This window comes from Camarhynchus parvulus, chromosome 2 (assembly GCF_901933205.1).
Source record: "Camarhynchus parvulus chromosome 2, STF_HiC, whole genome shotgun sequence".
NCBI classification, from domain to species: Eukaryota; Metazoa; Chordata; class Aves; order Passeriformes; family Thraupidae; genus Camarhynchus; species Camarhynchus parvulus.
In genome coordinates, this window is record NC_044572.1 from 144,583,486 (window position 1) to 144,608,438 (window position 24,953).

The window sequence follows — 24,953 nt, forward strand, 5'->3', positions numbered from 1 at the left end:
TTCTCTAAACCCGGTTGTTCCGAGCCCCACCCCACCTGGCCTTGAACATTTCCAAGAATGGGACATCCACAGCTTCCCTGTGAGTCTTGAATCTAATTGACTCAAAAATCTGCAGTCTTGCCGCCCTCACAGTAAAGGATTTCTTCCTACTTTAAACCTTCCTTCTGAGGTAAGAGCTGAGATCATGGGGACCCAGGGTGTGTGTCCCTAGTCCTCCGTGTCACCACAGGTAACTCTGGCAGGACTATCTGAACAAACACCCTTGGTGCTTATGGGCATGAAAAGATGAGTGTGAGGAAGCAAGGTCATTTGTGTGTAAAAGTCACCTCTCGCTGGTGTCACAACTTCTACCAGCTTTACACAGAGCTTTGCTCCATCACTTTACCCATCAATGCTTCTCTTACTCAGAATGACTTAGATGAGACAACTCTTAGGAAAACATGTTCTTTAGAATTCATGTCAGAGACCTGAGTAGAAGGCAGAAGGGAAAGACCAGACCTTTCCAGAGGCTGTGGTTGGTCCTCTGCAAAATTTTTTTGTCTCCTCTGACCAAATGCAAATAACAGCAATATTATAGCAGAGTCATCACTGGGTGTTCTGACCTCATGAGAAGCGGCATTGGGAACCCATCTTTAGCCTACTGCCTTGACCTGCCCTCTTTACCTTCTGGACCCCTTGTGCCCATTTCTGCCCCTCTTCCCACCCACTGCACATATCTTCTGGAGAGCATTTCAGACTTCTAGGAGCAATAAAGATGAATGCACAGTTGTGCTCAGCCACATGCTGCCCATGAAAGGAAAGGACTGTGCTCTTTTTTGGACATGAATAATATTCATCCTTACCTTGGCATTGGAAGAACATTCTCTGGTCCTTGAGTCACTGAGCCTCACTACAGCAAGTGGGGTGGATTGTCCTGCCAAGAAAAGCACTTGTCTTCACATAGAACCATTGCTTGAGCATCCACGTGCCACGTGGTTTACTTTTTACATACACATATTGCATACAGTTCTGCTTTCCACAGTCACAAGCCTGTTTAAAAGGCTACATTAATAAAGGCTTGTTCTCTACCTAAGACAAGAAATCAGAATTGGAATTGCTGAGCTTTGCTGCCTGGCCCAGTCAAAATGTTTGGAGGGGTCTGTCTGTTGGATGTCAGAAAAGAAAGAAAAGCTGTCACTGTTGAGGTGCCTGGCCAGGTCACAGAGACACATGAAACAAAGTTTTTGCAGCTCTGAATCAATTTCACAGCTTAAATAAAAATAGCCTCAAGTTCCTCGAAGTGGCATCATGTCAAAAGCCACGTAACTTGCCACCAGCAGAGTTCACCTTCACCACACACAAGAGATCCAGGCACTGCAATCACCAGCGTCGATTGTGAGGCCCTCTTGGCACAGAGGGCAGGGATTCCTGGGGCTGTCCTGTGAATGACCTGGACTTCAGTGACCCTGATGATCCCTTCCAGCTCAGGGTATTCTGTGATTCCATGAACAGTTCCTGTCTCAAGCAGGAGCCTGATCCCAGTCTGTTCATCTCATTCTGTCACAGTTTCCTTATTGACAAAAGGCCCACACTACCCGTGCTTTCCCTGTTCCTCCTGCACATCCCCTTGCCTGACCTCCTTTGTTGTTTTTCAGGTCCCAGTCCCAGTTTTCATTCACAGGAATATCTTTCCTGTTTTTCTCAAGTGCTCTTTCCAGATGCTTTCTGCACTTTCTCTCTCACCCCTGATGTCTCTCTAGCCACATGCAGATAAGCTCCTGCACACGCAAGTGTTTATCAAATACAGCTCCCAGTTCCTTCTCTTCACCCACTGAGTAGCTCCTTCTCATAGCCTCCATGCCTGGCTGGTATGAGTTGATTTCTCCTGAACCAATTCTTGTAGTATAATAATTATAATAATAATAATAATAATAATAATAATAATAATAATAATAATAATAATAATAATAATAATAATAATAAATAGAGCAAGTTCAGTATTGTGCAGGGCTTCAGCCTGAATCTGGAGCTGGAATCCATGAACAGAGTGTGGATGCCCTTATTGAGGGCACAGCAGATGCTGACTTCTCCTTTTCCCAGTTATATGGTTTTATTCACAAATAAGAGAAGCACTTCAGTGAAGATGTGTATTCCCAAGTGTGAAATGAGAGTGCAGCTTGCTTGGCTGTTCCATTAGAGCAGCCCCACAGAATTAAAGTGATAAAATCAATCAAAAGTTAGAATTAGTACTGCTTTGTGCAGTTTTCATTTCCATTTGCATAAGCTATTTCTGGGAATCTTTCACATTTCACAGTCATACACTGCATTTGTTCAGAATCTCTGACTCATTCAGCGTTGCTGACGTACCTGACCTAGATATGAATGAGGGCTACACAGCACAGGGGCTCATCTGTAGCACAAGACTCTGCCTGGTTTGTTACAGAAGCTGGAAACTGGGAGGTAAACATGAGGTTTTAAAAAGGGAGATTAGGAACAGATTCTTCTCTGAGTTCATTTATGGTATAAAACAAGCATTCATTAATTGCATTTTCCTCCTTTTCTGCTTCCTCCCTGTGGCATTTGCAATGTGCTTTGAAAAGCTTTACGTATTTCTATTGTTGAAAATTTTAGCATCTGTGCTTAAATGTGATAATTACTTTTAAATTCCTCTTAATTACTTTTAAATTCCTCCTATCCTAGATGTCATATATTGAAGATACCCAGTTAGGGAAGCTTTACCCTAAACTTCAGTGTGTCACTTTCCTTTTTTTTTCCCCATGAACATTTCAGAAAGTAAAGTAATTTCTGTTGAAATAGCAAATCAATAAATGTCCCATAAGCACCCAAAACAGAATGAGGCAAAGCTCTGTAGAGGGAAGATACAATAACTGGCTAAATGAGGCAATTGTCCAGTGAGAGAAAGCAGTAAATTATGTGACTGTGACCTAAGGATCTGCAACAAAAAATACCAACAGAGGATAAAAACAGACATATGCCAACAGCCTTGATTTAGACACTTAATGACCTGGCAATGCTTGAATTTCCAACCTGACTGATTTTTATTATGTACCAATGTTTTAAGACAAAAATTCTTCAGCATTTTATGAAGTAGAGTGCATAAAGCATTCTAACAAGAGAGCAGAACTCAGGTATAACATGCTAAGTGTTGTAAGAAATGGTGTAAAATAAAAATCTCCAACTTTGTGTGCACTTGCTATAGAATGGAAAAAGCCCAGAACACGTGTCTGGGTTTTTTAATAATTACACAATACACATACATTCTACTGCATTTGAGTTTCCTGTGCTTGCTTGCAAACAATTCCCTGGGTAGTTCCAATGCATGACAGCCTTTTCTGTGAATATCCAATAATGTCAGACCTAAACTTTCCCTGGTGCAACTTGAGGCCTTTACCTCCTGTCACTCGTTACTTGGGAGAAGAGGCCAACTCTGGATTCACTCTCCTTTCAGGTAGCTGTAGGGAGCAATTAAGTGTGCCCAAGCCTCCTTTTCTCCAGGCTGAGCCCCCAGCTCCCTCTGCTGCTCCTCATCAGACCTGTGCTCCAGACCCTTCCCCAGCTCTGCTGCTCTTATCTGGGCACGCTCCTGCACCTCAGTCTCTGTCTTGTAGTGAGGGACATGGACCTGGACGCAGCACTGGAGGTGTGTCCTCATCTGTGCCAAGGAAGGTGGGACAGTCAGTGCCCTGCTGGCCACACTAGTGCTGACACAGGAGGCCACCAGCCTTCTTGCCCACCTGGGCACACACCAGCTCATGTCTGGCTGCTATTGGCCAGCACTCCCAGGGCCTTTCCTGCTGGGAAAATTTCCAGCCACCCTGTCCCCAGCCTGGGGCACTGCAGGGCTTTGTTGGGACATGAGGGCAGGACCCAGCACTTGGCCTTATTGAAGCTCATATGACTGGTCTGGGCCCACCGATCCAGCCTGTCCAGATCCTTCTGCAGAACCTTCCTACCCTCCAGCAGACCAACACTCCCTCTCATACCCTCAATATATGTATGTCCTTCTTAATGTCCTTTGGTGTACCTTAATGAAGGTACATTTAATCCCCTCATCCAGGTCATCAATAAAGATCCTAATCAGGGCTGGATGGAGTGGTGAGCCCTGGGAAACACCACTGGTGACCAGCCACCAACTGGATGTGTCACCATTCACCACCACTCTGGGCTTGGCCATTCAGCCAGGTTTTAGCCAGCAAAGAGTGCACCTGCCCAAGCTGTGCAGTTTCTCCAGAAGAATGCTGTGGGAAGAGGTGCCAAAGGCTTTGCTGAAGTCCAGGTAGACAACAACATCCACAGCCTTTCCCTCACCCACTACATCTCTCACCTGGTCATGGAAGGTCAGGTTGGTCAAGCAGGACCTGCCTTGCATGACCCCCTGCTGGCTGGGACTGAGCCCCTGATTGTTCCTTATGTGGTGACACACACACAATGATTTGCACCATGACTTCCCGTGGCACCACGGTCAGGCTGTAATTCCCCCATTCTCCTGCCATCCCTACGTGGGTGTTGCATTTGCCAATCTCAAGTCCTCTGGGAGCTCCCCACAGAGCCAGGACTGCTGATAAACGATGGACAGTGCCAGGGTGAGCTCTTCCTCCATTCCGTCACTGCCCTGGGGTGGATCCCATCCGGCCCCATGGACGTGTTCCATTATTTTTAAAAGAAAAGGGACCATTGTTTAGTGAGAGCAAAGACTAAACTTTGTTAAGTAATTAAGCACTTCTTCCTGGGTTTTGTAAACTGTTTTTCCACTAAGGGAAAATCTGAGCTATATTTACAGCTGTGGAGGTAATCAACAGCATCCATCTAATATAGATTCTGGGGGAGGACACAGAAGAGAGCATTCTCAAAAGCTACACAGGTTTAAGGCATTTTTTTAAAAATTAATTAGCACATATTTTTATCAGATTTTTTTCTCATTGATTTCAAAGGAAAAACAGTTTGAGTTTATGCTCTGCACTTTTGGAAGTTCTACATGAAAATGCAAAGATGAATGCTCAGAAATTATAGGGGGTTGTTTGGCAACCAGCTTTATGCTTAAGGAAGAAAAGTTACCATTGCCTTCCTGTAAATGCTACATTATTTTTTTCCACATTATCTGTCTGCAGTAACTGTATCTGCTTGTTATTTTTATCTGCCATGTTTAATGTTGAGTTCTTGTTTAGGACTGCATAATTGCTGTTTTCTTGTTACAGAACATTAACTTTATGCTTCCAGTAACAACTTTATAATGAAAATGCTAATAAAAATGGGGCATTGCAAACTACACAGTTACAAATCTCTCCAGAGCTTAGTATGAGGCTTATCATAATTCTTGACATCTCAGGATTGTATAGTCTACTGATACTGATTACATTGCACAGTTAATTTAAAAATTATCTCCTGCAGGCCTGAGAGAAAGGCAACAATTATAAATAACTTCAGAAAAATATATACATACTGAAAATGCTTCTAATAAAGATTCTGGTTTTCTCAGTGTAGCAATATAGTCACTGCAGGACTCAGAAATACCCTGTATTAATCACATTTCTGCTTGCAGGTTTATACTGTTTAATCCTATTACAACTGTACAGCATGTTGTTCCTTTGGTAGGTGGTGTTCAGACTAGCTGGAGACAGCAGCACAGGCTGGAACACTGTGCAGGTTTAAATGGCAGTTTTCCTTGTTCTTTTAAGTACTTTTGGATTGAGGGTTTTTTTCTTACACAGGGACCTATAAGACAAGAAATTATATTAGAAAAATGAAAGTTAAGAAAGGCTATTATGTGCTGTTTCTTCAGTCTAGTACAAAATGAACAGTGTGCAGCTGGACTGAGATAGAAATGCATGTGAGAAAGCAAACTTTGCCTTAAGCTTTTCAAAATGTAGGACTGTCAAAACAGAAGACTACTTATATTTATGTTTATGTATAAAAAGTGCAGCACAATATCCAAACAGCACCCTGATTTAATATTTAATTCTTTTCAACTTTACTGTAATTCAGGGCAAGAGGAAATATATATCTACACACCAAATAAAAAAGGTAAATTCATAGTACAAATGGAATATTCTCTACACCACTGAAAAAGGCACAAAGAGAGGTGTAGAGGATAGTCATCTTTGTTATCGTATTTCTGCTGGGAAAGTTGCCACTGCTCTCATGGAACAGGGAGCTATTTATAGGATAGTGGAACAGAGAGGAAAAGCAGCACCAATCATGCTGGGTTTGATTTATTAGCTCTACAGGAGGAATTTGACAAGCATGATATGCCCAAACAATACAAATCTGACAGCTCCTCCATGATTTGTGTGATGGTAATTTGGGTAGACATTGTATCATATGTTTGGCTTCAGCAGATTGCTGTACAATTCTCAATCTTCATCAATTTTCTGCAAGATTATCATGTCTTTAAATACTTAATACATTAAGTTCCCTCACAGGAAAATGAGAACCACCACCACTACCTACTGACATCATTTACCTGGACTTATGGAAATGGAAAAGCATTGGAGACTGTGCCACAGAACATCCTTGTCTCCAAATTGGAGAGGCATGGATTGGGTGGATGGATGGATGGATGGATGGATGGATGGATGGATGGATGGATGGATGGATGGATGGATGGATGGATGAATTGGATAAAAGCAAGAGGCTTGGAACTAGATGATCTTTAAGGTCCCTTCCAAACCCTTCTGTGATGCCATGAGCTAGGTCTGCCTGCCTGTAGCTTCTGGAGGGTCAGAGGCATCCAGAATTACCCAGTGGCTATAGAAGGAGGTTGATGGGACCACTGTGACCATATAAACAAAACTCTAAAGGAACACATTCCTTCTTATGAAAAAAACCCTAAGGGATCAGTGCCATATTGATACCATTGATTTGCTCATTAATCTCTGCATCTTCCACATTATCACAGCCTGATACTTCCCTCTTTGACATAATAAATAGTGCTAATAGAATGAAAATCCATTAACAGGGAAAAGCTGTAAATACATCTTTTTTCAGAGTAATATTGCTTGACTGACAAAACGTCCAATCACTACCTATTCATTCTTTGCTCCTTACAAGGAGGAAAACACATGCACTGCACAGTGTTTGTGGGTATTTTAACCAACCCCTCCTTCCCCTCTCTCTTACAGGGGAATTTTGAAAGTAGTATAAAGATTACACCACAAAATGTTTTAAGGAACATTTTCAGTTTTAGTTTTCCTAAAAATCACTAATACTGCTTATCTTTTGAATACTCCAACTACTGAAATGTGATAACAGCACTGATGTATATTCTACAGGCAGTCTGTGTAAGAGAAGGTGACTTCACTTCTCTAAATACCATTTACTAGGGCTGACAGAGACTTCAGTTATACTCCTTAATTGGAATAAGCTGTTTGAATTTCTTTTTTTATTACTCCTCCAGTATAAGCTCTCATCTTCAGGTTTCATTGGGCAGTATCTCAAACCCAAACAACTCTGTATTCTGTCTGGCATTGTTCTCTTGGCCATGCTACAAGGTTTTTCCTCATTCAAGAATGATTTATTATTCCTTTTCCCTTCATCCTTTAATAAAAATATGTTGAGAGTACTTAATTTGTAACTCTGCTACTCTAATGAGATAATTGTTCAAGTTGGAGGGTAGAAGCAAATAAATTTTGTAGCTTGCACACCTGAATACTCTCTATTTTTGGAGCTTTCTTCAGTCATTTTCTGTGTTAACAATAAGTGGAAGTTTAAGCATTAAAGGTTTAGCTAGACTTCTTTCTGCTTCACTTCTCTTTCTCTGGAAGAACAGCACAGTTGCATAACACGTGAAGTGCAGTCCCTAAAAACCATCTGCTCAGTCTCCTTTCGTTAGCACACCATGGCAAGGGTTTGGGTTTGGTTATTTTTGTAACACAGACACCACTACTTAAACATCCAATAAAACTATATGAGTTCTGGTTTTATGTTCATACAAGGAAACTGCTGAGAAATTACTCATTCCTGTTACAGCTCAGCCATCAATTTTGCAAAATTCATTTATGATTAAATACATGCATGTATTGTGGACACTTCACATGCTTTATGACAGTTTACATTTGCTCATATTTATTATCTTCTGATGTATTCTGAACCATAACTGAAGCCTGATTATAATCTCATTCATATTAATGAGAGCCAGAAAAAAAACGACCTTAGAAATCAGTGAAGTCACTCAGTTGTTATGGAATTTTATGGAGTCAGAATCTGGCTTTCAGTCACAACAATTTTAGATAGATTACACGGTCCCACATCAGCCGCACTACTCTGCCACAAAAACAACCATCAAATGTAATTAACAGATGTGAGCTGTCATTGAGATCAAGCCTTTGGAAGTTGTTACTTAAGTGTGACCTTACTTACCTATTTTTCTAGCAGAAATGCTGCAGCTCAAACAAAAATTCAGGGAAGTTTGGTATTCTAGAATTTCTTAATATCTCATCTGGACACACTGCAGGACATCCAGCCAAGGACCAGCAGAACATTGACATCCCTTGTGGTTCCCATGCATGCAGGCCATGTCTGCAGGGCTCCAGAACCAGAGCTGCCAGTGAATGGTCAGAGCCTGGCACAGTGCAATGTTCCACATGGTCACTGTCACACAGCAGCACACATGGATGTTTAATTAAAATGACATCTACATCAAAAAGGATGTTTTTGATGGAAGGAACTGCAGCCTTGCAATCCCACAATATTAATTACTGCCTTATCAGTTGAAGCATTAATAGGCAAACATTCTTATCAGCATTGCCCTGTAACTTCACGAGATCTTGATTGTTTTTACACTACTATATATATATATATATATATATATGTATATATGGGGGGGTGTGTGGGTGTGTGTATCTACACAGTTTTTATGGTAAATCTGCACTTTAAGCAGTCTAAAAAATAGAAAAAAAACCAGTTTTAAGATGAGCATCTCTATGAAAATAATTTCTGATTGTTCAACATGCAATTGGTTTTTCTAGTATTAAAAAAAAAGAAAAACTATATCAAAACCTTTACTCTTACCATGAGACACTATCCAAGATGATTTAAATATTTATTTTCTCTACTAAGCATGTGAAGTGGCTAAATTTTTCCATTTCCTAAATTCACTGATTCCAAATAAGAAAAAACTTTATATAGCAACAAGTCAAAAAAGTCCAGAAAGGAGAAATCTGGGAAATTTGTTCTTCAAAAACCTACAAAACACCTATCAATTTAGTTGACCAAGAAGCATCATAGCATAAAGAACATAGATAGAAGAGATTCCTCACAACTTCTTAATTTAGTTTTCACTAAGTTTTCTGATGTGAGGATGTCTGAGCTAAATGCAGATATAAATACATTTACTAGTGGGAGATGTAACATCACTGTTGAAATTCCTGCAGAACAGAAAGAACCAACATACACACTAGTGCCTCTCATCTGAAAACTCTACAAAATTATCTTCCCTCTCCTTTGCCCTTCAAAGATTCTATCTTTTGATAAGACAGCGTTTGCTTCTTGCTTTCCTGCCTCTATCCTACAACACCAGCTTTTTTCTGAGAGCAATTTAAGCAGGAAGGGGTCAGGGGTATTTCTTTGTTTCACAGCAGAAGCCAGATTTCATTAACACACCTCTAAAGTACAAAGTTTGTGTCTCCAGCTGACAGAGACAGACCAATGTCAACCCCTTGGTGTGGGATGCATCCAAGAAGTGCCTCTGCCTGCAGAATCAGAGTAGCTGTGACAGTGAAAATCCTGGATGTGTTTTGTCTCCATTACAGGCTGGAAGCAGCCCACAGCAGCTATGGCAGGCAGTTCATGGCATGAACAAGACTTCATGTCTAGTGGGACATCACACACAGTTAAAAAGCTTCTGTGGACTACCAGCACTGGACTGTGATCCAGGTTAGAGATTTGCTATCTTATAAATTCCTTAGAGTAAGTGTGAAACATCTCCAGAAGAACAGATGGTTAATAGATCTCATTTTCTACTAGATGGTAGTTAGTCAATTCAACTAATTTAATAATATGTGGGGAAATGTGTTTATTAAAAAAATGCATTAAGCCATGCACTTAATGTATATGCTTTCAGCATGTTTTCCATAGCCTTAAGTAAACAGAGCTCAGCTCACAAAGCATCTTTCATCCCTGCCGCTTCCCTTTTTCCTGTCAAAGATAAGGCTTCTGTGAAGCTTGGAAAAATAATTTTTCACTTTATTAAAATAGCAGATTTTTCAGATAAAGCCATATTGTTTACAGGAAATTATTTCCCTGCTGAGACAGTGATGTTATCAGACAACAAACAATTCTGACTGACATAAACTGCATTTCCTTCGTTCTGCTTCCAGCACCCATGTACTGTTCCATGGATCAGGCTTTCCTTGGCTGCAGAGGTGGACAAGTGAGGGATCTGCTGCTCCTTAACAGAAAGAGAAAACCCAATGCCAGAGCTAAGACACTCACTACTCATACTCACCAACTATAAAATCATGTTTTAAGTTCAAGTTTTAAGCAGTTTTAACTTTGTCTGTACTCTCCCCAGACACAGAACCTCTATAAAACATGAATTAAGCTAATCAGAACTGGCACAGCTGGTTAAAAGGAAGTGAGCTGAATTTTGGAAGAGTCTTAGTAAACACAACAGACAAGTAAAGCAAATATCAATAAACATCTATTGCAATACTTGTGCTTTTAGCAGAAGACAAATCCAGGAAGAATAAAACATATGAATAAATGTATTTTCAAAATTGCTGTGAAAAATATCACATTAACTATGCCCCTCTGTTTATCAAGAGAAATTTAATTTTTAAGTTACTTACCATTGATGCCATATCTATAAAAAACTTCCAGACAATCTTATAAATCATTCACACTCTATCTTTGCCTAAGATATTTATCCCATTTTGGTCTAGGCCATCACTGGCACCATGGAATTATCACTGTTTACTTAAAAAGCATCAACAGAATGGAAGAAAAAAGTGAACTACACTATTTAAAACAATGTGTCAAATTCCACAGGGTTATTTTATGCTTGGAATCTAGAAGTTTAGTTTTAGTTTAACACAAACCAGAATGCCAAACATTACCTCACCAAGGAGGAACAGTACCAAAATCAGTGTCTGATTCTCAAATGAAGATTTTCACAAAACAGAAAACAAGTCAGCACTCACAAGTGCAGCCAAGCAAGAAGGGTACACACAGGCACAGTACTCATTCCCATAGCAAATCCTCACTTAAAAAAACCAAAACAAACAACCCCTTCTTCCCCCCGCCAAATACTGGTCCTGACACTCTTCAGGGAGTGTGTTTGCTCCCTTAGGAGAAGTCTATTTGAACTATTTGAATCATTTGAAATCATTTGATACAGTATCATTACAACCTACTCTACTGCCTATGTAACCAAGGAGTAGCTAAACAAAATCCACAAACCTGGAACCACAAAGAACTCTAACTCTTGAAAAACCCAACTACTCACTTACATTAATGAAAGCTTCAACAGGCTCATTGGTTTACTATATTTACATTTCACTCCAAATGAGTTTTCAATTGCTGCATCAAAAGCAGTCAGAACTGTTCTTAATAGAACAACAGGGTCTAGTTGGATCATACTTGAGTTTCTGCAATATGAATTCTAGATTTCAAATGCATTTAAAAAAAAAAACAACAACAACCCTGCTGAAATACCAAATATGCCTCCACAATTAATCTGCTCAGAATGTTTACTCATTGTCCATGCTACCAAGGAAATTAGCTCCACATAGAGACACTGGCTGAAAAGAAGAATCTCAAACATTTTGGTTGACTAACTGTTGGTTTGAGGATTCCTTCTTGCCATCAAACTTCTTTTTTCCTGTTTTTGTCACTGTACTATTGCATGGCTCCGTGTGCTTGTGGTGCACACAGTACACCAGGCGAGGACATGGATCCAGTCTGAGGAAGGACAGCGAGAGCATTTCACTGCTCCCCGTGACACCAGAGAGCTGTGCTGGTTACAGAGCCTGCCCCTTCCTGTGGGCAAGGGCAGGAATCACAGTGGGATGGGTCAAGAGTGTGAGTCAGCATTCACCACCACATAACAAGTGACAGCAAAGCTGCAAGATGTCACAGCCTCACAGGGAAATCCTTCTGTCTCGGCACTTTCCTCCTGCTTCAGCACAGCTGTCAAAAGCTGGCATTCCCAGAGCCTGGCAACCCACGGCAGGATGGGTGAAGCCAAGACAGCAGAACTTGATGAAAGTTCTCTCAAACAGAGTCAGGGACACCATGGAGCACTGATTCTGGGAAATGGAATAAAACAGACAGACATACAGATTCTTTCTGGAGATAAGCTTGTTTTTAATTACATCATCTCTCCTGAGGAGGAGAGCTTGCATCCCTCATTCTTCCCTAGTTCATCCCAGCTGGAGATCTGTGTTTTGTACCAGTTAAACAGATGCACTGAATAAAAATCTAGAACAGTTTTGTCCATGCAGAAGTGCACACACAGCAAACACATGGTTGCACTGCAGTGTTCACACAGACAGGGGTGATGTTCAGATACAGGATTTGATGTTATCTCTTCCATGCAATTCCTCCAGTGCCATATATTGCATAACACCTGCCAACAAGGACTTCTACATATTAAAAAGACCTCTTCAGTTTGTAAGCAAAAATAGAAGCACAACAAAATGTTCAATTATAGCAAAATGGGGCTCATGTGTGTGAATTTAAATGAGGACAAATCCTGTTACTGATTTTTATAATGTATTTGGCTTCATAAGTAAAAAGTACTAGAGTCTAAGCCTTTCAAATATTAACAAGGGTACCAGATTGTAAAAGTGATCCTCAAAAAACCTGTTTATAAAGATGAGGAATTCCATATACCCCATTCTTCTATTTGAATAAAAATATTTAAGTTCTGTCTTTAAATTTTTTTGGTCATTAAGAATGCCCAAATGCTGAAGCCATACTTCATTTAACACCACACCCATCAGCAGAATCATCAGTGATGCTAAGACATGATAGAAGAAGAGCTACTAGAAAAACAAGAGATCCTTGTCTTCTTTTTACTCCTATGCAGATTTCCCCTATCAAAGATATTTGTCATTTTTTAAGATTAAAGGCAACAAAAATTGTTAAAGCTGAGGAGTTTTACTACTTTAATGATCTCTTGGTTTGGGAATTGATTTTACAGTACCCTGTAAGTCTATTCCTCCTTTGACAATGATCAAGTAGATAATAAGCAATAAATCAATGCTGCAACTAAGAACTGAACATTCAAGATAAGGTTTTAGATCATTTCTGTCATCTGGGTATGAGACATTGCTTTTCAAGCAAAGATATATTGCCACAGTTTATTTGCAATTAGAAAGATACAGATCCCATCAGTTAAAGCCTGTTTCCCAACAAACATACAGGCCTCTATAAAGCCAGAATCATAATTTCAGTATGAAGAGATTTCTAGAAATGCATATTGCTTCCATAGAAATTAGTGCTTACAATACTAAATACTACTGAAAAATAGGATTCCCTGCTTGCCAGTGTCACTTGGTCATTGAGGAAAGCTGCCTTTCCAAGTCAGTTGAATTAAACACCCAACCCCCCAGCCCCACCACTTATTATAGCTGTGTAGGATGTTTACAGGAACTAAAAATTATCTGAACTATACAAATACAGCAGTGCCTTTCAGGATATCAAAAAATAAATCTGCACAGACATACTCTGGTGTATTTGCACCACTCATACAGTACATGCAACTCTTATTAACCTTCACTAACATTATGAAGTCAATCCATGCATTTTAACATTTAATCTTCTGAATATCAGAACACAGTAATATCCATGTACAGTCCCTGATGTTGTAGAGATCCAAAAGCAAAAATAAGATGTTTCTCTCTCACAGCCCCTGCAGAAGAGCAAGCTATTGCACATACACACCAAGGCCCTTGATGTTCAGTACAGCCATCTTTTAGAAATCCCAATTTTTCAAACTGAAACTCAACTCTAAAATATATATGGGAGATAAATGCGGTGGTATAAACTGGGAGTCCTCACAAGTGTCCATCTCAAATTCTATGAAGAAACAACCCTTTGTTTGTATTTCTACAGTTTCCTTAGTGTGCTAAATTTTGCAGCATTTGTTGCAACATTTGTACATCTTATTTTTATGTTCTTAAAATAATTTCCATTTCTCCTCTAGAACTTTAAGGCATTTCTATTTCAATTATTTGCATTCTTATTTTCACCTCCAGTTTCAGCTACTCAGAAATGCAACTCATTTTAACAGCAGAAGAGCAAAACACTCCTCAGCCTCAGCATCTGAACTTGTATTTTACAGGTGTATTTAATTTGATGTCCAGTCCTGAACAAACAAGACCTTAGCAGTGCAGGAAGATAAAATTTTGATGAACCCCATCAGTCAAGAGGCTGAACCTCAGCCTTCTCCAAGTTCTTCTCTGAACAGGTGTCTGCAGCTTTACTGGGTAAAAGGAATCACAGATGCAGATTATTTCATGCACAGAGGAGGAGGGAAGCCCTCCAAATATTTTAACAGTTGTTCTTTGTATGAAGGAAAACATGAGCTCAAGCAATTCTGTTGAATGCAGCTGTGAGTTCCAAGCAAGGAAAGACAGCACTCGAGCAGGACAGTGCAAAGGACAAAGGACTGCCTTTGGAGTCACCAAGGACTTTGGAATATTGCTCACAAGTGGTCACTAAAAGTGCTCAGAGGAATACCACAGGCAAACCAAACACTGGACTTCACAGACACTCCACCTACTCAGCAAGGGTCAACCCTGGTATTCATCACAAGCTTTTATCAGCAAAGGCAGCTGTACTTGCACCTGCACATACAGCTAATGCCAGCTACCCAAAAGCAGCAGCTGTGTGGCCACTGTGTCACTCTGGATCCCCAGCCTGATCTTCATTCAGGTATTTCCCTCTGCTGCAAAACACCAGGAACTGATCCATGTCACACAACACTAGCCTCACATGAACAAGATGAGGTAATTTGCTTGCTGGGCATCAGTGTCAAATCTGCCTCTTCTGTTCCCAAACTTCACTGCTATGTTTGTGACCCTGTCATGCCTCATTGTGCAACAGCTGCTTCAACCCCTCATCCCCACCAGAACTGCACAGCTGCCAGGCCAAATCCCCATCATCTCTTCCTAGATATCCCAGTACTGCAAAGCTCACCTGGGATCATGGCATAAATATGCATTTGGACAACACTACAACACCCACCTTCTTCAGCTGCAAACAACAGCCACATTTGAGACATGTTAAGATGTTAGGACTTGGTATTTCATGACCAGAGAAAGCAGATCCTTTCACTTCAAACACTTGGCAAAAAAAACCTCAAACAAAACTACAGTGTGGATTTTAAAATTTATTTATTTATTGCAGTTACAAGCCACTTGAAATTATTTTCATGTGCTGACATATGACAGCTGTGTTCAAGTACATGGATTAGACACCAGTACAATATGAAGGTATGCACAAGTTCAATTCCACAAGACCGGACTGACAAACTGCACATGAACTAGGCTTATTAAAAAAAAACAAACAGCACTTATGTGGCATGTGGAATGGCTAAGACAGCACTAACCAAAATGAACAATAGATTAGTTATAATACATTTACTTTGAACTAGAAGTTTGTTAAAAAACAATTTCCTTCCTTCTAAGTCCAAATGCTGTCTAGAACTAGGAAATGCTAAATGTTTACAGCAAAGAAAGCTTGGAAAACAACTACCAGCATTTTTTTAAGATGTCAAGCTTTGTAGCTTCTGCATCAAAGTCCTTTTTATAATAGACAGCCATGATTTATCAAACCAAATAAGACTGTTATTTTTAAAAAAGCTATTTTAACTGAGGCTATATTAGGTTTGCAAGTTGCTTTAAAAGTCTTTGCAGAGGTGCGAGCAATGAATTAGATCAATAAATAAATTCACAACCTTCTATCACCACACAGGTCCCTGTGTCACCAGACAGGACACAGGGTAAGGAACAAAATGGTTACAGCAATGGGATCATCACAGAAAAATGGCTGTCCTTGGTTCACCTTTGGTCATTCACTGACAGCTTCAAAATCATCACATTTCCAATGCTTATTAGTCCAGCTTTCCCAGGACTAATAAATCCTCTGAGTTTTAATTCAGGTAAGTTAAGGAGAAAATATTTTACTTTTTAAAAGTATCTATATTTTTGGTCATAATCATCTTTTACAGAACCACTATAGTGAAGCTAAACAAATAAATACCTAGGTTTGGTATACTAACATTTAAATTCAACAAAGTGTTTCATTTAAGTGTTTGGGAATAAAAAAATAACATTTGAGAGGGTAGAACAGAGACCTAGATTATTGCAAGAATATTTTTTCTATTAGCAGCAGTTACTCTCATTGGCCATCCCTTTAAAAATAGGAGACTAAAGTGAAACAAAGGAGGAAAGAAATCCCAGGCAAGATCCAGGCAACAGCATGTGCAGATCCCACTGGAGAAAAGTGGAGGGCTGAAGCTTTTCTGCAGATACTGTTCCTGATGTCATGACTGTTTGAAGTTGTTCAGGAACTGAACCAGTGAAGACTTCTGAAAAAATCCTTTCAAAAGCTGCTATTTCCATGAAAAGCAAACCATGGTGGGGGCAGCACAAACCACACCACAGACAAGGCGATACACTGTGGATTGGGAGAACAGCAAATACAAACTGGGTAATATCTTTTTAACCTTTATTTTGGTCTTGGGTTATGCCCAGCTAACAATTAGGAACACAACCTTCTCAAAGGAGACTTGGAATGCAGAATTCCAGAGAAAACAACAAAAAGCAAGGCACAGCAGATATGAGGCCTGCTAAGTATTGGACAGCATTGATAATAATTTGTCCCAACAGCCCAAAGTAAGAGAAGCTGCTAAAACAGACCATTGATGAAGCAATGATGAGTTCATGGGTAACTGCAGAAGTTCACCACCACCTGTCATTCCAAGGAAGCCTAATCCTGTAGTTTATAACTCTAAGAAGCAAAGAGCTCAGCTTTGAGCAAAGCATGCACCAGCGTTGGATCTCCATTTCAGATCAGATTTCAGGAGGTCACACCTACCAGCCAGGATCATTCACGGGGAGGCAATTCATCTCTGTCTGTAGAAACACTGCTTGACAAATGTAAATGCACATATGGATTCATGACAGCTTCTCCTTCTGCTGTTGTCCAAGCATAGCCAGGTGCAGCAAACATCTGACTGAAAGCTGGAGCTGGTACAGCTTCCAGTCGGGGATGTTTACAGCAACAGACTACGATACATCATTGCAAGGGCCTCGGTGCAGAGCAGCTGCTCACCTCTAGGAGAGGGAAATAAAAAAAGAAAGGTTTAAGACTAGCTTCTGTAGCATTTCAGACAATTACTGTGCAGCTAATATTGAAGAAAGCATGCTTTTACATTCAGTAGCAAAAATAGCTTTAGATTCACATATAATTTACATTAAATTAACATTTCTAAACGTAGCAACTAGATGAAAAATTCTCAATTTCAATATGCATTTTGAGACCTCTCTAGGTTCAAACAGATTCATTCTTATTTATATCTTATTTTATACTTATTTATAAATATATATTTAATTTATACATTTAAAATAGACATAAAATAATTATTATTTTAAAGATATATTGACTTTACTTCCCTATAGGCTTATTCCTGGAGCTCTCAAAAACAGACTTCCACTTTGAACTTTCCCATGAATTTTGAAAATGGCTATACTCTCATAAATATTTATGGTTTTAAATACAGCTCTATGCAAAATTAAAGACAGAAGCAAAAACAAGCCATGTTCTTAATGAAGAAATACCAGAAACTAGGTAGAATTCTGAAAGTATTTACCCTCAAGGTCAGAATCCTGCCTGATCAGTTTAAAGCTCTATTACAACCAACTGATTAAAATAAACCCAAACCAAACCTACTCTCTTTGGGTAAGCATTAAAGGAGAGAAATGGGATGAGAGGGAAAGCAACCTCAGGATGGAACCATTTCACTCCCCATCTTCAAGTTCCCATCAAAACTCCCACAACACTTGCATTCAATTCTGCAATAATTTTTTTCTCTAAGTTAAAAAAACCTTTATAATATTAAAATTTAGTGTTTACACTGTATAATGCTCAAAGAGGAAATAGTGTACATCACACTGAAGTATTTACTAAAAGCATTTCACTCAGTTGGTTGTCGCACTTTCTCCTAATGCTCTGATTTCACGCCGTGGAATTGGGAGCATTCAACCATTCTGGCTTGATCATATTCACATACTACTCAGAAGCTTTAATTTTGTAGTTTATAGCAGAATGCCTTCCTCCCACTAACAGAGCTGCAAGCAGAATGATATACTCCCCATTTAGCAGTCCTTATCACTTCCAAATGAAAATAATTTTTCAAGTCACAAGTTTTCCAGCGCCAGATTATACATAAACTTCAGCAATTCAAGGTTGCTTTTTCTCTGGACCTCCACAGCAACTCATAAAACCAAAAATTATGACAAGGTGTTTAAAACTGAAGAAAAACTACTGTATTCAAGATTTCTCAAGTTACAGAAACCCACTCACATCCAGTTTTCAAAGAAAGGCTTCCCTCTGCAACATGAGAAATTGTTACTAGTAAGTGAATTTCGTTATTGCAGCAGCATGCCAAGATTAACGAGGAAGCTGCATGCAGTCACTATGGATACCATGCTGAACTTCATTACTTTTGAGAATAAATAACTAAAAAGCCAGTGGTCATTTGCAACAAAGGCCTCTTCAGGCTGTTCCAAAACTGAAAATTCCTATTTTACATTGGAAAGAAATAGGCTATTTCATGCAGAGGTAGGCACATGGTATTTGACTAATTAGGCTGCTGAGCATTAAGTTGCAATGAGCCATTTCTTTGGTTGCTTTCTTTAATACGTCTTAAGGAATAATGAAGGTTACTACAATGTTACCTGCCCAAAGAGAACAAACTCTCCACAACCTTGTTTTGTTTTACTAAATACATCATCACAAAAATGCCAATCTACATGACAGTGACATCTCTTGCTGCTTTACTGGATTCACTATCAACTATAAATACCTGCATAACATCTTACAAAGTAATTATATTTGTATAAAAGGAGTTGAAATTTTCATTTCCAAACATGGTGTTGAAAAAGGCAGAGGCATTACAGGTGACAGTACAACTACATTCTTGAAAGACACCAATTTCTAGAAAAGTTCAGTCAAAACTGAAGCCATACATTCATTAAGAAGCCTCTTCAGCTATTTTCCCAACCCCTTTCTTCTTTTCAAACAAATAAGTAGAGAGCATACTCCAGTTTTCCTTAATGGCACAGCCCTCTCGTTTTCATAAATACTAAAAGCTCTGAAAATAATCAGGATTTTTTCTAATATCATCACAAGCTGAAGAACATTGGCTGCTGGCTTGTGTTAATGCCTTTAATTGTTTCTCTTGAGAACAGTAATAAAAGATACCATTCTTTGAAGTGTGAAGTCTCCTCCCAAGTCCACACGTAGAGAACACAAGGAATGATACAGATCTTCAATAATACATGAAGTCCTTCTGACACCTGAAATTCACCTCTTTGTTATTAACAGCAACATAAGATCACCCTCCTAGGAACTGCTCTTCAGCTGTCAATACTCCAGAATAACAACAACAAAGAAAAATTAAAATCCTTTTTTAACTACCAGAAAATTTGTGAATGCTGGCTGTTGAATTCCATTGTGAAGTTCTTTCTACTGTACTTAGACTTGTGTGCAGTTCAAGAATCCCTTTAATAGTTAGGATTTAATGTTTAATTCTCAATTCTCTTCTGATCAATATGCATGACTTTAAAAAAAACCCTAATGGGATTTCCCTGATGGAAAAGTCAGGATTTAGAAGAGACACCATTACAATACTATTTGCATTCATTCACCAGTTCCAAATCAAAGCCATGCAGATCACCAAGACTTACTGCAATTTTCCCAAGCCTCCATCATTAATTTACCAGTCACACAGAGCTTCTATTGCACCTTTCATGAGCACCTTGGGTAAAAAGTCCAGCAAGACAGGAAGGAGGAGAAAGAAGAAAGGAAGAGGGTGAGGAAGCAAACAGCCAAAGATCTTCCTTCTTCTCTTCCCCCACATCTTAAGACTTCCTCACTCTACAACCACCACCACCACTGAAACTCAGTGCATTTGGGGCCTCAGTTGCCATGTAAAAACACTGAAAAGTGAAAGGAGCCCAAGGAGCCTGTCTGTGTGTGCATACTTGTGTGTGTGTGTTTGGAGCCAAGATCTTGTCAGTCAGTCCATCTGTCAGTCAAAGCAATTTAGCCTGAGATGCCTGATGCAAGCACAGAGTGATGAGAAATGACAGAGGCAGACAGATGCTCACTGTTGCCATGAGGTTTTTTTAAAGTCATGCATATTAACCAGAAGAGAACTGAGAATTAAACATTAAAACCTAACTACTAAAGGGATCCTTGAACTGCACACAAATTGAAATACAGCAGGAAGAACTTCACAGTGGAAATCAAGAGCTTCCACTGTGAACTGCAGTGAACTTCTGACACCCACACAGAGTTCACTGTAGCACTACAAGTTAACAATACCCATCATGAGGAATTATGGTGAAGTAGGAAGTGAATACAAGTAGTTTTAACACTGCATTTCCTGTGTATTTTCAGAAAAGCATGTTCAGCTTCTTTTGATCACCAATACTTACACAGTGCAACTAATAAATTCAGCACAAGAGGGAGAAAGACCTTTTAAACTGGGACATGAATTCTAAGAAAATAAAAGCTTGAATCTAACATTACCAGTTGTAAAGAAAAAGGAAAAAAGTGTCTTTGTATTTTAAAAATGTCTGGGAAAACATGAAAGTGTTACTAGCACACCTCAGATGGAATTTCAGTGAGGGCTGGATGCATATACTGTATGAAATTATTTCAGTAAAACTACAGAAGTCTGTGTGGTAAATTAATTATTTTTATCTGACAAATGGAGTTCTAAGGAGGACAAACTACTGAAAAAGGATAATGGTGTGAGACAAAATAAAGTTCAGATCCTGATTCAAGATTGCTCCACATCTTAGTCTGAACAAAGTTTGAAAAAGTCATAAATTTAGTGTGCTCTGCCTAAGAATGATGACAGCAGTTACATACCCCCTTCTCCCCAGACAGTCTCCTATTCCTCTGGCTAAGCAACCCAGCTCAGCCTAAAGAAACCATATGTTTATTTATGGAATAGCATCTTGGCTCTCCACGGGGTGGAGTACCATACCCAAGATGTCATTCAGGCCAATTAAGTCTTTATTTCAGGGAAGTTCTGCAGTAACTGGTAATCTCCACAGTCACCACAGGAGGTAGGAAGCGGCTAATTCAAGGTCATTTTGCTTTAAAAATGAGCTAAAAAAAAATTAAAACTTATCAATCACACTAAAAAGTCATCATAATAAATTACCCTCATAAAGTCCCAACCAGAAGGTTAACCAGAAATCAAGAACAGAAAAAAAAAGAAACAGTATTACCACCCTTACTTGTATTTCTCTTCCTCAGTACACAGTCATCCAGCTGTTCTACTGCTACACAACATACAGCAACATGCACTGTTATTTTCACTTTCTAGATTTTAAACCTTTCCAGCAAGACAACCTCATCCCAATGCACAAGAGAAACATGAACAACCAGAACTACAAAATTAGAGGAGAAATATGAATACTATGAATATATTAGGCCAGATTTTACATAAAGATTCCATCCTTCCCCTCAAGTTTTCATTGAAGTATTGCTTCCTCAGCGTCAGCAAGAAATTTTGATTATACAACCTCAGTAGGTTTGACATTGTAACTCATTACTGCTACCCATGGCATAGTTTTAATTTCATAGTTTCAGTGATTTACCTCTTCTGCTCCCTCTTACAGGAAAGGAACTTTTGCCTCATTCCTGGTAAAGATCTACAGAGAAACTAGATTGCTCAATGTGGGACAGATTATTGTAGATATTTAATAATAAACTATTAAAACAAATCACTAAGTACTTCCAGCTCCCTCTCCCTGACATATCTCCATGTTATACTGAAGAGGCTTCTAACTCCTAATATGGGCCCATAATCTGTCTTTTCTTCTTCCAAGGTAATCAATCTCACTGATCCAAGATGACAAAACTGCCTGTAAATCTGGGCTCTTTCATTTTAAAGGCATCTTTAAAGCATAAGATTCAGAAGATCCTCCCATCTGAAAAAATACAGAAAGTTCATACCAGTGATCTGATTGCTCTAAGACAGTGGAAGACAGAAGCACAAGGACAAAAAACAACCTTAAACTTGACAAGAAATAGAAATGAAGAATACATCTAATAGATGCTCATTGCAGTGCCCTCTAAAAAAAATAATCTAAATACCAGGAATGGTAAAGATTGAATTATTTGTAGTAAGTTCACTACTGAAGCCCTCCACACCTGCTGACTCAAACATGGCTGAGTAGGGATGGAAAAAACTCCCTAAAAAGACAGAAACCAAAAAAATCTATATAAATATATCATTTGTTAAGTAGGTTGTTCGTTGGTTGGGGTTCTTTTGAGAGGATATCAATTGAGTCTGGTGTCCCAGACTCCAATCAATGACACATTTAGCACACTCCTTCACTTAATGACTTTTCACTCACATTTGCAATTATAATTCTCTGGTGATATCAGCTGCCAACAATAGTTCTCTGTAACACTGCAAGGGAGCAAGTAGAGAACTGCAAGCAGACATTCCAAGTCCCTTTGCTTACCTTGCTGAACAAGGGCACATTTGGACAGTCTGCTAACAGCAGGGTCCAACAACTAAGTCTGCAGCAATTACTAAATTGCTGCAGAAGCTGGTAAGAGCCAGGCCACCAAGAGGTCCACAGGGAATGTTCCCATTTTAAGGATAATCCTCTGTGAATGTATTCCAATCCTTCCAAATGAGTATAGTTGCAAATATGACAAGTCCTGGCATTATCACACTGAATTTTGAAAGCAGAGTCTGGAGGCTGCTATTGCAGCCTGTAGATTCTGCTGAAAGTAGTGTCACAACCATCTATTTTCCCTGTTGTATAAAGAGAGCTCAACTGCTCCACTGCAATTAAATCCTGAGAGGTATCAGACTGAGAAACAATCTATACACCAGTATCAATCCTAACCTTGCTCCCAGAGCATATTCACTTTTTAAAATTACTTCAAAGAAAATAAGCCCAACCCAACAAGCATGCAAGTCACAAACATCAGATAAGTACACAGCACTTGGGTTTACAAAACATCTATGTTCTTATGCAGTTTTTCTTTCTTTAAAGAAAGTCAATTACTTGTTTTGCAATAATACTCAGGAGATCCATCCTTTTAAGCATACTCGTAATCCTGCTTCCACAGAGGAAACAGTGCACGCCAGAACAGCACAGTCATGGCATCCACTTCAGAATCAACAATCTCAAAACCAAAACCATGCAGCATGAAATATTACAAAACTCCTTTCAACTACTTTAATACTGATTATCTCTATTTAAAATGCAGATTTCACCAAGTCTGCCTCAGAAAATAATTTTCAGGATTTACTGACAGTAATTGGAACCAGACACAGAGTGCTGGCCAAGCAGCTCATTTTGAAAACATTAACTCCATATTATAGAATCAATCTTACATCAGATCTGACAAATAGACTTGGAAAACTACTGCTTTCAGAGCCTCTCAAACACCATCTCCCCCAGAATCAAGCCCCTGCCTTCAATAATTTATAACAAACAAGAATTAAAATAGACTTTCCTAGTCTGTAAATTTTCCAGGATAAATTTGAGTTATGTTTCCCTACTTGGAACAACATAAAGAGTTGAAATTTAGTTACTGGACTAATACAATACACGGCATAAAACTTTTGAAGACAGAAGTAACTTTTAGGAATTTCTTTTTCCTAAATAATGAAAATAACTTTTGATTTTCATACTGACTGTTAAAAATTTTGCTTACCAGCTACTAAATTAGTTGGTTTTTTCCCCCGTATTCTATGTAGCATTATGCCAAGATTCATCAAATCATAAAATATCCTGATTTGGAAGGGACTCATCAGGATCATGGAGTCCAACACCTGGCCCTGCACAGGACACCCCATGAATCACACCATGTGTCTGTGAGTGTTGTCACCTACTAAAGCATCATGGCATCCACAGGAGGTTTCCACCATCCGTATGCCTGAGAACTCGAAAGTAGAGAGTCCCACCAGCTTCTGGAAGGAACATGGAAAAAGTCTGGATGAAATTAATTTTGATAATCTTAAGGAGTTAACAAATATTTATCAAAGGCAGAGCACAGCCAACTCCTGGGGGGCTCTGATGAAAGTTGAATGGCCGAGAGAACATTCTTTGATTTCAGGACAGGTCTCCCACCACAGACTCAGCTGGAGTCTGAGGTGCCCAGAGCTCCATGAACAGAAGGGAAGCTGGCCTGGAAAACTGGCCAGATCTCTGGATCACACAGCTGCAACCAGCAGCTGAACACCCAGCTGCATCTTGGCCAGGCAGGACTCCAGGGGCCACCCCAGAGCCCCAAACACTCACCAGCACTCAGGAAGCTGGGGCAGAGCACACCCTCAGCAAACTGGCAGGGGATCAGAAAGTGGAGGGGAGAGGGGAAGAGAGGGCTCCCACAGGGAATGGCAGCACTGCCACAAACATAAACATAACACAGATAAACACAAGGATGGGGCCAAACCAAACCTCATCAGGCCCAGGGCAGGAAAGCAAAGCTGTGCCCACAGCCCTCAGCACAGGCCAGGGAGGGCTGGCACAGCACCAGCCCTGCAGGAACGGGCCCAGGCACTGGGGCAGACTCCAGAGGGAACAGGAGCCAGTGGGAAGGGGGTGATCCCTGCCTGGCTGGACCCTGACAAGGCCACTCTGCACACATCTGGTGTGTAGGAGCCTGAGGAACCAAGGAGGGGCCAGCCATGGGTACCCAGTGGTCAAGGGCCTCAGGGGCATCATCCACAGGGACAGGCA